The 14353-nt window shown below is 45.8% G+C and overlaps 2 non-coding genes across 2 annotated transcripts; both read left to right on the top strand.

Moving 5' to 3' along the window:
• The first annotated feature begins 13057 nt into the window (after positions 1-13057).
• On the top strand, positions 13058-13129 carry TRNAM-CAU (transfer RNA methionine (anticodon CAU)). Its single transcript has one exon. It is a non-coding gene; the product is annotated as a tRNA-Met (tRNA).
• Positions 13130-14116: 987 nt separating this feature from the next.
• Positions 14117-14189, top strand: TRNAA-CGC (transfer RNA alanine (anticodon CGC)). The gene has a single exon. It is a non-coding gene; the product is annotated as a tRNA-Ala (tRNA).
• Positions 14190-14353: the final 164 nt, after the last annotated feature.

Genomic DNA, 14353 nt, shown 5'->3' with positions numbered 1-14353 from the left:
GGTAATATCTTCCTTATCTCTCTACAATACATACCTAGCCAAGTAACACAACTTAATCCTTTAAGTTTACTGACTTGAGCGTCGGAGTGAGTACGCTTGGCACAAAGCCAAGCCCTCAGTTCGTTCATTGTTGCAGGAGAGGCCGAGAGGAACGATAAAGGCAAGAAGGGTTCAACTCAAGACATTATTCTACAAGCCACGGGTGGTAACGATACTTGCTGCGGAATTACACCGGAACAATTGGCGTAAATCTCGTGGGGAAAGACACTAGAAGCTAGTCACATTCATTCCCAAACAAAAAAAAAAAAAAACAAAAACTCACCCAAAAAGCTAAAGAAGATGTCGAAACAACAAGACGCAGTCGTGACCGACGAAACCACATTCTACCAAGATGATACTTTCAACAATTCTGGAGTCGTGCAGCCCTCCACCGGCGGAGTAATCCAACCAGAGTTCGGGATGCCAATAATACCCGACACGCCGCTGCCAGCCAACCAGGTCACCATCATGGGACATGTGGTTGACGTAGCAAAACTGAAAATGCTCCTGGACCTAATCGCACACGCCGCTCACACTGTCACGCCGACAAGAGCGGCGGAAACCGTCCAGGAGACCAGGGCCCAAAACGTGACTCCGAGAAATTTGAACGGAGCACTAGGAGAAGCTGACGCAGTCAAGACGCCGGGGGAGCCCAAAGTGGGCGCGGTAGACCTATGTCCTTCCCGCACTCATGGGAGGACGGCGTCCCCGCAGCACGAACGAGGCTTACCCCAAAGGAGCCAGAGGAGTCCGACTCAACAGAGTTGGAGGAGAAGTCCAAGTCGAAGAAGGAGTCCTTCCCGCTACGAGGAGAGGAGCCGGATTAGGAATGCGAGGAGCCGATCGCCGCGTATCGTTCAAGCACGTGGTCGACAGCCCCTCGGCGCCACGTCCTAGAAGTCCAGGTGCCAACTAAGCTCAAGTTGCCACCTCTATCATACAAGGAGATAGCGATCCACCGACCACGCCGAGGCTTTCGAGTCTTACATGTCGGTATGGGAGCAAACTGATGAGGTCCGGGTGCCGAGTTTTCCCAACAACTCGCATGGAATGGCTCAAAGTTGGTACAAGGGGCTTCCGACGGCTCGGTATACTATTACGCCGACATAAGGGACGCCTTTCTAGCCCAGGACTCTTGCAACAAGAGAAGGGCCGTGGAGACATCGGACCTCCTAACTATTAAACAGGAGGGAGGCGAGTCTCTGCGAAGCTATGTGAAGAGGTTCGACGGAAAGGTCCAGCAGATTCGAGAAATCAATCCCGAACTGGCGGCCTTCGCTACGATGAAGGGCCTCTCAAGGGGAGATTTAAAAATGAGCTCATCAAGTGCGGAGGCCTGGGCTTGGACGCCGCGTAAAAGTTCGACCAAGCCATCAAGGTAGAAGACTATCATAAGACCGGGTAGGCCCAGCCGAGGCCGAGCACTCAGAAAGAAGAGCGCCGGGAGGACAACCCGGATGAAAGACGCCGTGAGAACAACGGGTCGCGGTCCGATGAAAGACGCCGTGAGAATAATAGGTCACGGTCGGACAGATCCACCAGGAAACAGGACTCGGCGGGCGCCGGGTGGAGTTCAGGAACGTACCACCAGAGGCGGTATAGTGATAAAACCCCTCTCGTCGTACCGCCGAGGTCTTCGCCCGAGCAAAACGAGGGCGAGAAATAGGAGAGACCCCCAAGCCAAAAAGCGACGGTGACACGAGCCAAGATCGTGAGTACCACGGCCACACCGGCCATCTAACCAACGATCGCCGGCATCTAAAGAATGCCATTGAAGAGCGATCCAGGAAGGGGAGCCTCGGCAAATACGTTGCCAAAAGCCAAAAGATCGACGCCGACGAGTTCGGGTAAGAAATCCGTCTTCGAACGGATAGGAGTGATCCATGTTGTCATCGGGGGCAACGAGAACGGAGGGTCCGCTCATGGGCACAAACGGCACCTGAACGAGCTATACCAGGCCATCAACTTTGTGCCCAACACAGCGATCTCCGCTTCCAACATCCCCGACATAACCATTGGAAGGAAGGACTACGAAGGAGTCATCGCTCCTCACAGCGACCCACTTGTGGTCAATTTGGACATATCCAACCACCTAGTCAAAAGGTGCCTGATTGACACAGGCGCGTACACGAACATCATGTTCAGGGAGTGCTTCCTCAGTCTCGGCCTGAAAGTCAAGGACTTGAGCCCCTGCACCAACCCACTATACAGCTTCTCTGGGGCCGGCCTGATACCGCTAGGATCAATCAGACTCCCGGTAACGTTCGGCGAGAAGAATGCGGCTAAAAATGTCCTAGCTGAGTTCGTGGTCATCGACGGTTCGTCCGCCTACAACGTTCTCATAGGCCGAATCACCCTGAGCGAGGCTGACGCGGTGATGTCCATCCGGGCCCTAACACTGATGTATATCTCGGACCGGGGGGAAGTGCATAAGCTCGTCTCCAAAGACGAGAATGACGAAGTGGCCAACGTCCAGATAGCTGCCAGAGGATGCAACATGCAATCCCTCAAAGTAGCAAAGAAATCAGAGAAAGGGAAAAGTCTATCCTTACAACAGGAGGGCGACCTCATGGATGTAGCTAGCGGCTGACCGGGAGGGTGTGCCTTTGATAAACTGTTAGGACACTGATAATCTCGGGAAAACTCTGTGTAACGGCGGAGGTGTCCAAAACAGCTGTGGGCACCCCGACGCATGTTTTTATCTAATGAAAAATCGTCCAAGCCTTCCATCAAAACGTTAATTTTCCCCATAGTCACTAGGAAGAAGCAGACGCCGGCTCACACTGTCATACCGACAAGAGCGACAGTCTCCTCCAAGAAATTAACGCTGTCGCAGTCACCCCAAGTAGTAGACGCTACGGCAGTCACCCCAAGTGGTAGATGCCGCAGCAGTCACTCCAAGTGGTAGACGCCACGTTAGACGCTATCAAGAAGCAGACGCCGGCTCACACTGTCATACCGACAAAAGCGGCAGTCTCCTCCAAGAAATTAGCGCCGTCGCAGTCACCCCAAGTAGTAGACGCTACGGCAGTCACCCCAAGAGGTAGATGCCGCAGCAGTCACTCCAAGTGGTAGACGCCACATTAGACGCTATCAAGAAGCAGACGCCGGCTCACACTGTCATACCGACAAGAGCGGCAGTCTCCTCCAAGAAATTAGCGCCGTCGCAGTCACCCCAAGTAGTAGACGCTACGGCAGTCACCCCAAGTGGTAGATGCCGCAGCAGTCACTCCAAGTGGTAGACGCCACGTTAGACGCTATCAAGAAGCAGACGCCGGCTCACACTGTCATACCGACAAGAGCGGCAGTCTCCTCCAAGAAATTAGCGCCGTCGCAGTCACCCCAAGTAGTAGACGCTACGGCAGTCACCCCAAGAGGTAGATGCCGCAGCAGTCACTCCAAGTGGTAGACGCCACGTTAGACGCTATCAAGAAGCAGACGCCGGCTCACACTGTCATACCGACAAGAGCGACAGTCTCCTCCAAGAAATTAGTGCCGTCGCAGTCACCCCAAGTAGTAGACGCTACGGCAGTCACCCCAAGAGGTAGATGCCGCAACAGTCACTCCAAGTGGTAGACGCCACGTTAGACGCTATCAAGAAGCAGACGCCGGCTCACACTGTCATACCGACAAGAGCGGCAGTCTCCATCAAGAAATTGGCGCCGTCGCAGTCACTCCAAGTGGTAGACGCCACGGCCGTCATCATCAAGAAATAGACGCCACCACATCGTCACACCGACAAGAGCGGCGGTCACTAACAAGGAGCACTCGCCGGCTGACACCGTCACACCGGCAAGAATGGCAATCACCCTCAGGAAATAAATACCTCGACGGTCACGACCAGCGCAGTTGATACTCGCAAAGTGATCAAAACGCCTTAGAAGCGTTGCACAGTTGAGGAACGCACTCTAAGACTGCCTCGGCCAAGCCAAGGCGGAAATAGAGGAGATGCCCAATTAATAACAAAAAAAAAAAAAAAAAAACTCAGACAAGGATGAGAAAAGACCTCGGTCGAGCCAGAGACAAAGTGAAACGTTAAGTACAGATTGAGATGCTCAACTATTAGCACAAGGAAAAGGGAATGAGGTAAAAACCTCGGCCAAGCCGGAGGCAGAAGAAATGAGCTCTTATTAAATATGTTCAACAAAATTACAAGAAATACAAACGACGGCCGTCCCCATAAGGGTCAGCCAAAGGACAACCTGCCAAAGTTGTACAAAATACAAAGACGGAAAGGCAAAATGGTACAGACATCATCTCCCTATGTCTGTTGCTGCTCGCCATCAGCAGCGGTAGCAGCGTCTCCTTCGGTGGGCAACCCAGCGGCTTTCCTGGCAGCCTCAGCCTTTGCCTCGGCAGCCTCAGCTTCCCTCATTCTCTTGGCCTCCTCATTGGCCGTCTTTGCCCTCTCAGCAAGGGCTGCTGCCTCCTCGGCCGCCTCCTGCTCTATCTTCACCCTCACCGCATCCTTGACCCTCTCCTCCACGGCCTTCTCCTTAGCTTCGAGCTTGTCGTCAAACAGCTCGTCAAATTTGCTCCACGGAAAGGAACCTTCAAGAGGGAAGAGCTCCTCAATTACTTCCCTGGCAGCTGCTTCGGCCAGATCCCGGAATTCGGAGCACATGTCAGGGAGCATTTTGGTTTGGAGCATCTCAATGTCGTCCTCCTTTTGCCTGATGATGGCCTCCTTGCTCCGAATCACCTTCCCCTGGATCTGAAACCGTTCCCTGAATTCATTCCTCTGCTGGAGATAGAGGTCGGCGTGCCTCTGAACGAGGCCACACTTCGCCAGCAGCTTTTCAACTTCGGCCGCAGAAGTCTCGGCCTTGGCCCTCTCAGCAAGGACCTCCTTTTCAGCGTCCTCCCTGAGCTTTCTCTCAGCCAAGAGCGCCTTCTCGGCCTCCCCCCGAAGCCTCTGCTCATTGAGAAGATCCAGCTTCGCCTTCGTGGCCACCTTCTTAGTGGCATTAAGCTCAAAAGCGGATTGAGCCACGGCCTTCTCCTGCTTCATGATACGAGCGCCGGTCAGCTCGTTCCACCTCGCCAGTCTCTTAATCAACCTCGCGCCTTCCGCCACAAGCTGAGATGAAGAGTCAGTAGCGACGTCATGATCACCAGCCCGCGGACGGGAAAGGGAAACCTTCTGGGATGAAGAGTCAGTAGCGACGTTATGATCACCAGCCTGCGCGGGGTTCTCCTCCGTTCTTTGCTCAACAAGAGCGGGAAATGCCACGGTTGATCTACAAAATTTTTTTAAAAAAAAAAAAAAAAAAAAGGGGGGGGGGCATCAGTATCAACATACATAGGCATGCCGAAAAGCCTGTCATCAGAATACCTTTGATGAACCGGCTAAAACGAGCCACCGGATAGATCAATACCGTGCTTGGCCTTCTTGGCCGAAGGCCGCATTTCCTCGTCGCCAGCAGAAGCAACGGCAGCGGTAAAGGCTGTCTGCTTTCTTTTACGGACAAGGGGAGACCCCTCCTCCTCACCGGAATCATCGCCATTGGAGACATAAACGACTTCCGCCGTATCCTTCTGAACAGGGGGGGTGGAAGGCGGAGCCGATGTCGACGCCATCATCGCCGAAGGATTTGTTTTTCGCGTATGGCGCGGCATATTACTAACAACCTTCGCCTGGGCCTCCACCACATTCAAGCGTTTGTTCTTTGGTCCATAAGATCATTCGGCGACGTCCCCGGTCGTGGGTCGAGCCTTGGGATGCAAGTTAGCAACGGTTTTGTCTTTGTGCAGCCCCATTCTCCGGAGGATATCCTCAGACAAATCCGGTCCAAAGTGGTCTGCGAAGGAAACAAAGCAAGGATTAAATAGAGGTATTAAATCGGAGTTCGAAGAACAGGAACATTGACAGCGGTGATGGGCCTCATACCGACCCTACTCACCCTGTGCTAAGGCCGGTATGAGGCCGACATGGCAGAGCGGCTCATCCTGAAGAATGATCTGCGTTGGGGGAATCCATCTTTTCGGCACCCCACTCTTGTCCGCCTCAAAGAGCCTCATCGCCAGCCTCTCATCCTCCTTAAGAGGGACCTGCTGGCATCCATCTTGAGTTTTTCCGGAGACCCATCGTCAAGTTCCGCCTTAGTCTCACACCGCAAGTTAACTTGGTCTTTGAAACGGCAATGAGGCGTGGATAGTCATCCGGCACCTTAACGTACACCCACCGATCTCTCTAGTCTTTGCAAGAAGTAAGTTTGTCAACAGAGACATAACCCTTCTCCATGTGCACACTGTACCAACCGACGCCGAGAGATTGACGGTGGAGATAATGCCCCGGCGGAATAAATTCACCGTCGGGGCCTCCCCCTTGAAGAGACAAAGCCACACAAAGCCGACTATCGTCCTAATGGCCAACGGATGCAGTTGGGCCACAGCGACGTTCATAGCTTTGATGATAGCCATGACGTACTCGTTCAGCGGAAACCGGAGCCCGTACTCCAAGTGTCGCATATATACACCGGTATGGCCCGGTGGAGGGCAACAGACGGCCTGACCCTCCTCAGGGATGACAATCTTGTATCCCCTGCCAAAGAAAAAGTGGCCCTCGAAAAACTTCTCACCAGAACAACTGGCCAACTTATGGGTCCAAGCTCGGTCAACGCTTGCCTTACAGACGTCACCGTGATCCATAACGTACCGCCTCCTCTCTTTGGGACGAGCACTTTCCGCATCCTCACCGAAATCATCACCAAAATCACCATAAGAATCATCATCCTCCCATTCCTCCAGAATTTGAGGATCAACTTCAGGAGAAGGAGACCTAGGGCCCTCCGAAGCAGGTTTACTAGGTCCAGCATCAGCAGAAAACATGGTCACAACAAAATACTAGCAAGATAAAAGAAAAATTTGTTTGTTTACCTCGAAGAAAAACACTCGCCGGATCAAAGACTCTGAAGATTGGAAGAAGAGGAAGCTCTTGAAAGTTTAGAAAGATGAAGATTTTGGAGAAAAATTTGAGAAACTGAAATTGGTGGCCAAAATCACGGAATAACTACCCTATTTATAGGGAAAAGCCCATAAAGAGGGACCAATCAGCGAACAGCCCATGAAGCGTCATCCAATCAGCGTGCAGACACGTGTCGGACATGCAACCACGAGATGTCAATCGTTGCAACAGTTAGACGTCAATCAATGCAAAAGTGACCAAGCGTCTTCAACACGCCCATTCATATCTCTCCGCCTATTCACCTTCCTCAACAAATTCCCAAGCATCTGTTCTCCGCCGGCCACTCGATCAACCAAGCTAGGTAGCGCCGGCCGGGGGCAATCAAAAGCAACCGGCACTTTCAACCCTGGTCTCGGCCAGCGTCACTTTCTTTTCCACATCGGATACCCTTTACGCATCCATATGGAGGGGGGATATGGTACGGCCTAAGGAACACTTGTTACAAATTACTTGCGCAGAATATACGCTCAAACATACATCGGAGCCCATACCACGGCATAGACTACGCTGGGGGCAAATTGATGGGGCATATTCTGCACCGCTGACCAAGTCAACATATTGAACAAGGTCAAAGATATCCACAGCAAGTCAACGACTTAGACAGCTAGCCGATGCAGCCCATCGGCCCTGTTAGCCTGGGTCTCGGCGTGACAACCTGCCAGCCGGGGCACATATCCGCGTACTCATATCCAAGACCCCTCGGCGGTGAGTCAACATGGCCCGCCGGCCTGCCATAGGTCCCTCGGCCGAGGGGTAGATCAGTCTTTCCACCTGCTAGCCACTTGGCCACTTGGCCACTACGTGACAAAAGGTAAAAGCCTATAAATACTCCTCAACCTTCATTGAGGAAAGGATCCCACAACTTAACCTAAATACACTATTCATCTGGTAATATCTTCCTTATCTCTCTACAATACATACCTAGCCAAGTAACACAACTTAATCCTTTAAGTTTACTGACTTGAGCGTCGGAGTGAGTACGCTTGGCACAAAGCCAAGCCCTCAGTTCGTTCATTGTTGCAGGAGAGGCCGAGAGGAACGATAAAGGCAAGAAGGGTTCAACTCAAGACATTATTCTACAAGCCACGGGTGGTAACGATACTTGCTCTGGAATTACACCCGGAACACTATTAGTTCAGTAAGTCGTGTAACAGTTTCAGCTAATGTGAGTGATTCTATCGAGCATGAAATACTTAAAATTTTTAGTCCACTTTGATTTGAGATCAATTTTAGATGTTTTTTTAGCATACTCATACTTTGAGATTGATTCAGGTTACAATCGAGTCAATATTAAAATAATTAGTTCATATTTGTATCTTCCCCTTCGCGTAAATGAAAATTGTATGAGGTCATGGCTCAATTTGTATTTTTCGCTTTCTTTGCCTTTACCGAGTAATATTTACGAACTTATAGTAGTTTGGAAACTCTTTTTCATTTTTTGCAGTTTCAAATCTTTTGAGGTACATAAATTAACATCTCACATGTAACGGCAAAACTAAATGGAGACGGAACGATTACATTTATACGATAAAAGAAGCATTTCTTGAGCAATGAGAGAGAGTTCAAGTTTTTTCATATTATAGACGTTTGAGACTTCTTTTTAAGATGGAGTTTTGCTAATATTATTGGTTAATACTTAATAAGACCCCTTAAATTTATTTATGCCCTACTTTCACATTAAGTCCATCAATATATATAGCCATATACAAATTCTCATTTTAGGCGGACACTATCTGTTTAAAACTATAGACGGATAGTGTCCCTCTTACAAAATGAAAGTGGATAGTGCAAGTGGATGAGAAATGGATACCCCACTTGCCCTCTCAATTGCATTTTGCGAGAGGGCCACTAGCCGTCTACACTTTTAAACGAGTAATGTCCGTCTATAATGAGACGGATTGATAGCCATATGAGCCAACAAACACACAACTTAATCATTGTGAATTAGTGGTTTTATTTGTGTTTTATTATTAGTTTCATTAGTTTGTACATGAAGAGGTTGTTAATCGACTATTTTATTTTGATATTGATGTTGGTATTTGGTGATTTTTATCATCGTAAAAACAAGTAATTTATTTATAATTTTTTATAAAATGAAAATAATAGATAAACAATTATACTCCTACCATTCTTAAAATTGCTAACACGTACCAATATCTATCGAAATTTAAGATGTGCATGAGAAATAAGATAAGTAAACTGGAATCCAAGACGTTAGGATTAGCAAATTTCAATGTGAGGCAACTTCTTAATAAACCCAAGGCTCTAAACCAACCACTCCAAACCCACCCACAACAAACACCTCCACCGAACCCACCACCAACACCGGCACCAGCCCAGCAGGCCCAACAGGTTCAAACCCACCCGTGACCACACCTGCTCCCAATGAGGTTGACACCCCGGCCTCTAATCCTACTGGGACTGACCACACGACTTCGACCCACATCGACACCACTGCCCCAACACCAAATGACGAAACAGACTTGGGACGTGGACATCGCGTCAAATTTCCTAGTTCACGACACAAAGACTTCGTCAAGCTCACGCGCCCCCCATCGACCTCACAAGCTTCATTAACATCATCAGGTACCTCCTTCCCTATTACTCATTTTGTTAACTATGCTAAGTTTTCAACTAATCACAAACTATTCTTATCGGTCGTGACCAAAGGTTACGAGCCTAGACATTTTAACGAGGCAATGCAGGTACCCGAATGGCAAGAGGCGATGCGGCTCGAAATCAACGCTCTTGAGCAAAACAATACATGGACACTTGAACCGCTTCCTCCAAACAAGAAAGCAATTGGCTCCAAGTGGGTGTATAAAATCAAGTATAATGCAGACGGATCAATAGAGCGCTACAAGGCTCGTCTTGTAGTCATGGGCAACAAGCAAATTGAAGGTATTGACTATAACGAAACATTTGCCCCTACAGTCAAACTAGTTACGGTTCGTACCTTACTCGCCATTGCAGCTACTAAAAAATGGTCCCTACATCAAATGGACGTTCATAATGCGTTCTTACACGGTGACTTATCCGAAGAGGTGTACATGAAACCACCTCCTGGGTTCTCGGCAGCCACCACCGGACAAGTTTGTCGGTTGCGAAAATCCTTATACGGTCTCCGCCAAGCACCTCGATGTTGGTACGCAAAGCTTGCTTCCGCTCTCATTTCTTATGGCTTTAAACAATGTCCGTATGATCATAGCCTATTTTCTATGCATAAAACCAACACCGAGGTCCATGTCCTTATCTACGTCGACGATCTTGTTATATGTGGCAACAATATAGTTATCATCAACAAATTTAAAGAATATTGAAGTACATGCTTTCACATGAAAGACTTGGGGAATCTCAAATACTTTCTTGGGCTCGAAATTGCTCGCAATGACATCGGGATATTCATTTCTCAACGTAAGTATGCACTCGATATTTTGTCCGAGACTGGATTATTGGGCTCCAAACCGGCAAGTACACCTATGGAGCCGAATCATAAATTGGGCATCTCCACGGCTCCTCTTATGCAAGACCCTCAACCTTATCGTCGTCTTGTCGGGCGCCTTGTTTACATAACCATAACACGCCCTGAACTCTTATACTCGGTCAATATACTTTCTCAATTTATGCACGCCCCCACCACGGACCATTGGGACGCAGCACTTCGGGTCGTGCGTTATTTGAAAACCGCACCAGGCCAAGGCATTCTACTTAAAGCTGCTAGTGATCTACATTTGCAAGCCTATTGTGATGCTGATTACTCGGCATGCCCGACTACTCGCCGCTCGATCTCAACCTATCTCGTGCTCCTAGGCAACTCACCTATCTCATGGAAAACAAAGAAACAGAAAACGGTCTCGCTATCATCAGCCGAAGCCGAATATCGCTCCATGGCTCATGCTACTTGCGAGCTCAAATGGCTCAAAGGCCTCCTTGATTTCCTCGGCATACATCACTACCGTCCCATACAACTCCATTGTGACAATCAGTCCGCTCTCCATATTGCTCGCAATCCCATTTTTCACGAACGAACCAAACATATTGAAATCGACTGTCATTTCGTTCGTGACGAGATCCAAAAAGGAGTCCTATCTCCAAGCTACGTTCATACAAAGCATCAATTGGCGGACATTTTTACTAAAGCTTTGGGTCGTGCTCCATTCGAAGAATTACTACCCAAGTTGGGCGTCTCAAACCTCTACGCGCCAACTTGAGGGGGGTAATAAACCCAAGGCTCTAAAGAGCCGTTGCTCTCACAAATCAAGGGATTATCCTTGATTGATCCTTCCCTTATTTGTACATATAGCTGTTGCAAATAATTCTTTACCGTAAATATGAAGATTCCTAGCTTGTATATATAGTTAGTCATATGCTTGTGTAAGGATACAATAAACGTGAATAACATTCAACATATTTCCCACATATTGTTTCTAATACTTCTAAATGCAGTGAATCATATAGTTTCAATTTCAATAAGAGTCTACTTAAATAATTTATAAAGCTATATAAATAATAAGCACATAATGATTTAAACTATCTCACTTTTCATCACTTTATATAGCCCAATTTTGATCACTACAAGAATAATAGCATCCGTTAATTAACGAACGACAATAATTTGATCGAATAAGAATAAAAATGAAAAATAAGGAATAAAATAGTAATTATCCATCATATATTCATATAAAATGTCTCGCATTAGCATTACATCTCACATTATAATTACTCTCAGTCTCTCATATAAAAATTAGGGTAATAGCAAAACACCTGTCTTTTTTTAGTAGTAAATTAAGTAAAGATCAATTTCAGTAAAACATACGGAGTATGCTTTCTTTAAATGCCACGTCTTATATTCAAAGAGGCACTCCGTCCGATCCGTGACAAAGTGTTTTCTTCATTAAAATTTTATAAGATTTTTCCCAGTTATCGGCCTTCTTTTGTTGGATTATTGAATTGTATACGAGTATGCTTTTGTGATTAGAGAAATGACAGACATTAAATTATAGGGGCTTATGTTTCTTATTGTGATGTACGGAGTAAAATATTACAGGTGTATGTATGCATTACTTTTTGTCACGTCAATGTTACTCAAGTTACGTCAGAGATAGTTCACATAAGGATATTGAGTTGTATCTTTTGTTTTAGTAGTTTGGTTAGATCACTTATAATAATTGTAAATGTTCTTTTATCGACTTTTGATTATTACTTTCCTCGGGTAGCCGAGATGGTAACACCTTCATATGCTAGGGAAGGTTTTGTTAAGGCTCCTTGGTATATGGGGGTGTTACAAAGTGTAAGTTTGTGAGTTTGATTAGCATATAATGGAGTAAGAACTTTACAATTATCAAAAGCTATTAACAAGAATTTGACTATAGCAAATATGTATTTACTCTATTTTTGTAGTACAGAGTACTTACTCCGTCTCATTTATTTATTTACCTTTTCTATTCTTTGTGAGGGGTATTTTAATTAAAGGTATACAAACGATTGAGACGGAGGAAGTATATATTATCAATATCTTTTAGCCATATTTTATAGAAGACAGAACCTAATTTATATGTGGTATGACTAACCGAATTTATTAAATTAAATTTCTCACAAAAACAATTACATTTAAACTTTTATATTACCCATTTTACCTAATTAACTAAAAGTAGAAAACAATTTAGTAACCGTGCAACGCACGAGCATGAAATCTAGTATACTCGTATTATGAAGGAGATGAGTTACATACTAAAAAGTTAAATCATCTAGAGACGCCGAGAGAGGAAAAAGAACTAGACATATATCTTTCTAAAAAAAATAATTTTATTATTCTACGAGACATTAGCCCTCCTGACTACACCCTGATTTCTACGCTTTCCATATACGATAATATGAGTGACTAATAAGGACATTATTGTCGGATTAATGATAGTTGAATTCTTTAATTTGTTGTAACCGGCTTTTGTTTCGAGTGGAAACGTTTTCAAAGTTTTGCATGTTTGATTTGAGTTAAGCTTGCAGAACCGTATAGCATGAGTTTAAATAAAGTTTGAGCATGATAATCAACAAATCAGAGTGGCGCAGCGGAAGCGTGGTGGGCCCATAACCCACAGGTCCCAGGATCGAAACCTGGCTCTGATATTATAGAGAAAGCTTTCTGCCCTTTTTTACCAAATCCGCTTTTTTAACTGTTGTATTCCTCTGTCCGCATCTTTGTTCAATGCCATTTCCACTACGCATAAAATCCAGCTAATAAACATACTTTCTCGAACATTCTGCTGGAAAAAATCGAAAGAAATTTTACCTTTGTCAAGAAATCACAGAAGCATTTTTGGTCGATCCATGATAAAACAGTCGAGAATTCACATACAACTGATAGTCTGATACAAATTTACAAGTACATGGTACAAAATTCCTGTTATTCAATTGTTGATGAATTAAATGAGTCTTCACTCTGGCTGTAACTGTAAGTGTAAACAGCAAAGTTTCTTGCAGAAAATAAGATCAATGACATAAAAACATTGCTGCGAAAAGGAGCATTAAGAGGGTCTTATATTTGGCAGGATTTTGGACACTGGTGAGCTTTGGAATAGGTACAACCTTATGATCTGATGGGGGTTCAAGGAAGACAGGCCATGACATCCTTGTTCACTGTTGTTCTATGAAGCACGGCCTTGTATTTTTCATTGCTCATAATCTAGAAAACATACCGCGAAAATGTGTTGGAATTTAAAAATATACGCAAGTTACCAATGAGTAGACAGAGCAAATCAGACTCGGCCAAATCCGTACCCAGATAAACTGACACGAAGATGATCTCAAACACCAGAATAACACTGTTACACATAATCTTTGTATGGATAAATCTGTGTAGCACGGTTTTATTAAAACAAACACGCTGAATTATGGATTATGAAATGTCGATTCATCCACAAACTGACGGCCATGTCATATTACTTTGTGGAAGATCATTATTGCTCTATTCCTGATTAATTTTTTTTTCCAAGAATGTTAATTAGTGGTATTGATTATATAACTATACAGAAGATATTAGCACAATAAGAACATAGCATTACGCGAAACGTGGAAGACTAGATATAATTTTTGATGTGAGAAATGGACAACAACGGGGGTGTAGCTCATATGGTAGAGCGCTCGCTTCGCATGCGAGAGGCACGGGGTTCGATTCCCCGCACCTCCATATTTTTTTTTCTCGCCTCCTTTTTTGTTTGTGCGTGTCTTTTCTCATCACCAACAAAGAACACGTATTGCAATTGAATCGTATAAAATTATATGTGCGATTTGTCTTGATACAACTCAAATTTACGTCATTTTTCATATTTTCCAAAGCTAAACATCATAGCA

The sequence above is a fragment of the Silene latifolia genome, chromosome 8, assembly GCF_048544455.1.
Source record: "Silene latifolia isolate original U9 population chromosome 8, ASM4854445v1, whole genome shotgun sequence".
Classification (NCBI taxonomy): domain Eukaryota; kingdom Viridiplantae; phylum Streptophyta; class Magnoliopsida; order Caryophyllales; family Caryophyllaceae; genus Silene; species Silene latifolia.
The sequence above is the reverse complement of the archived record's forward strand: the minus strand, read 5'-3'. Positions and strand labels throughout refer to the sequence as shown.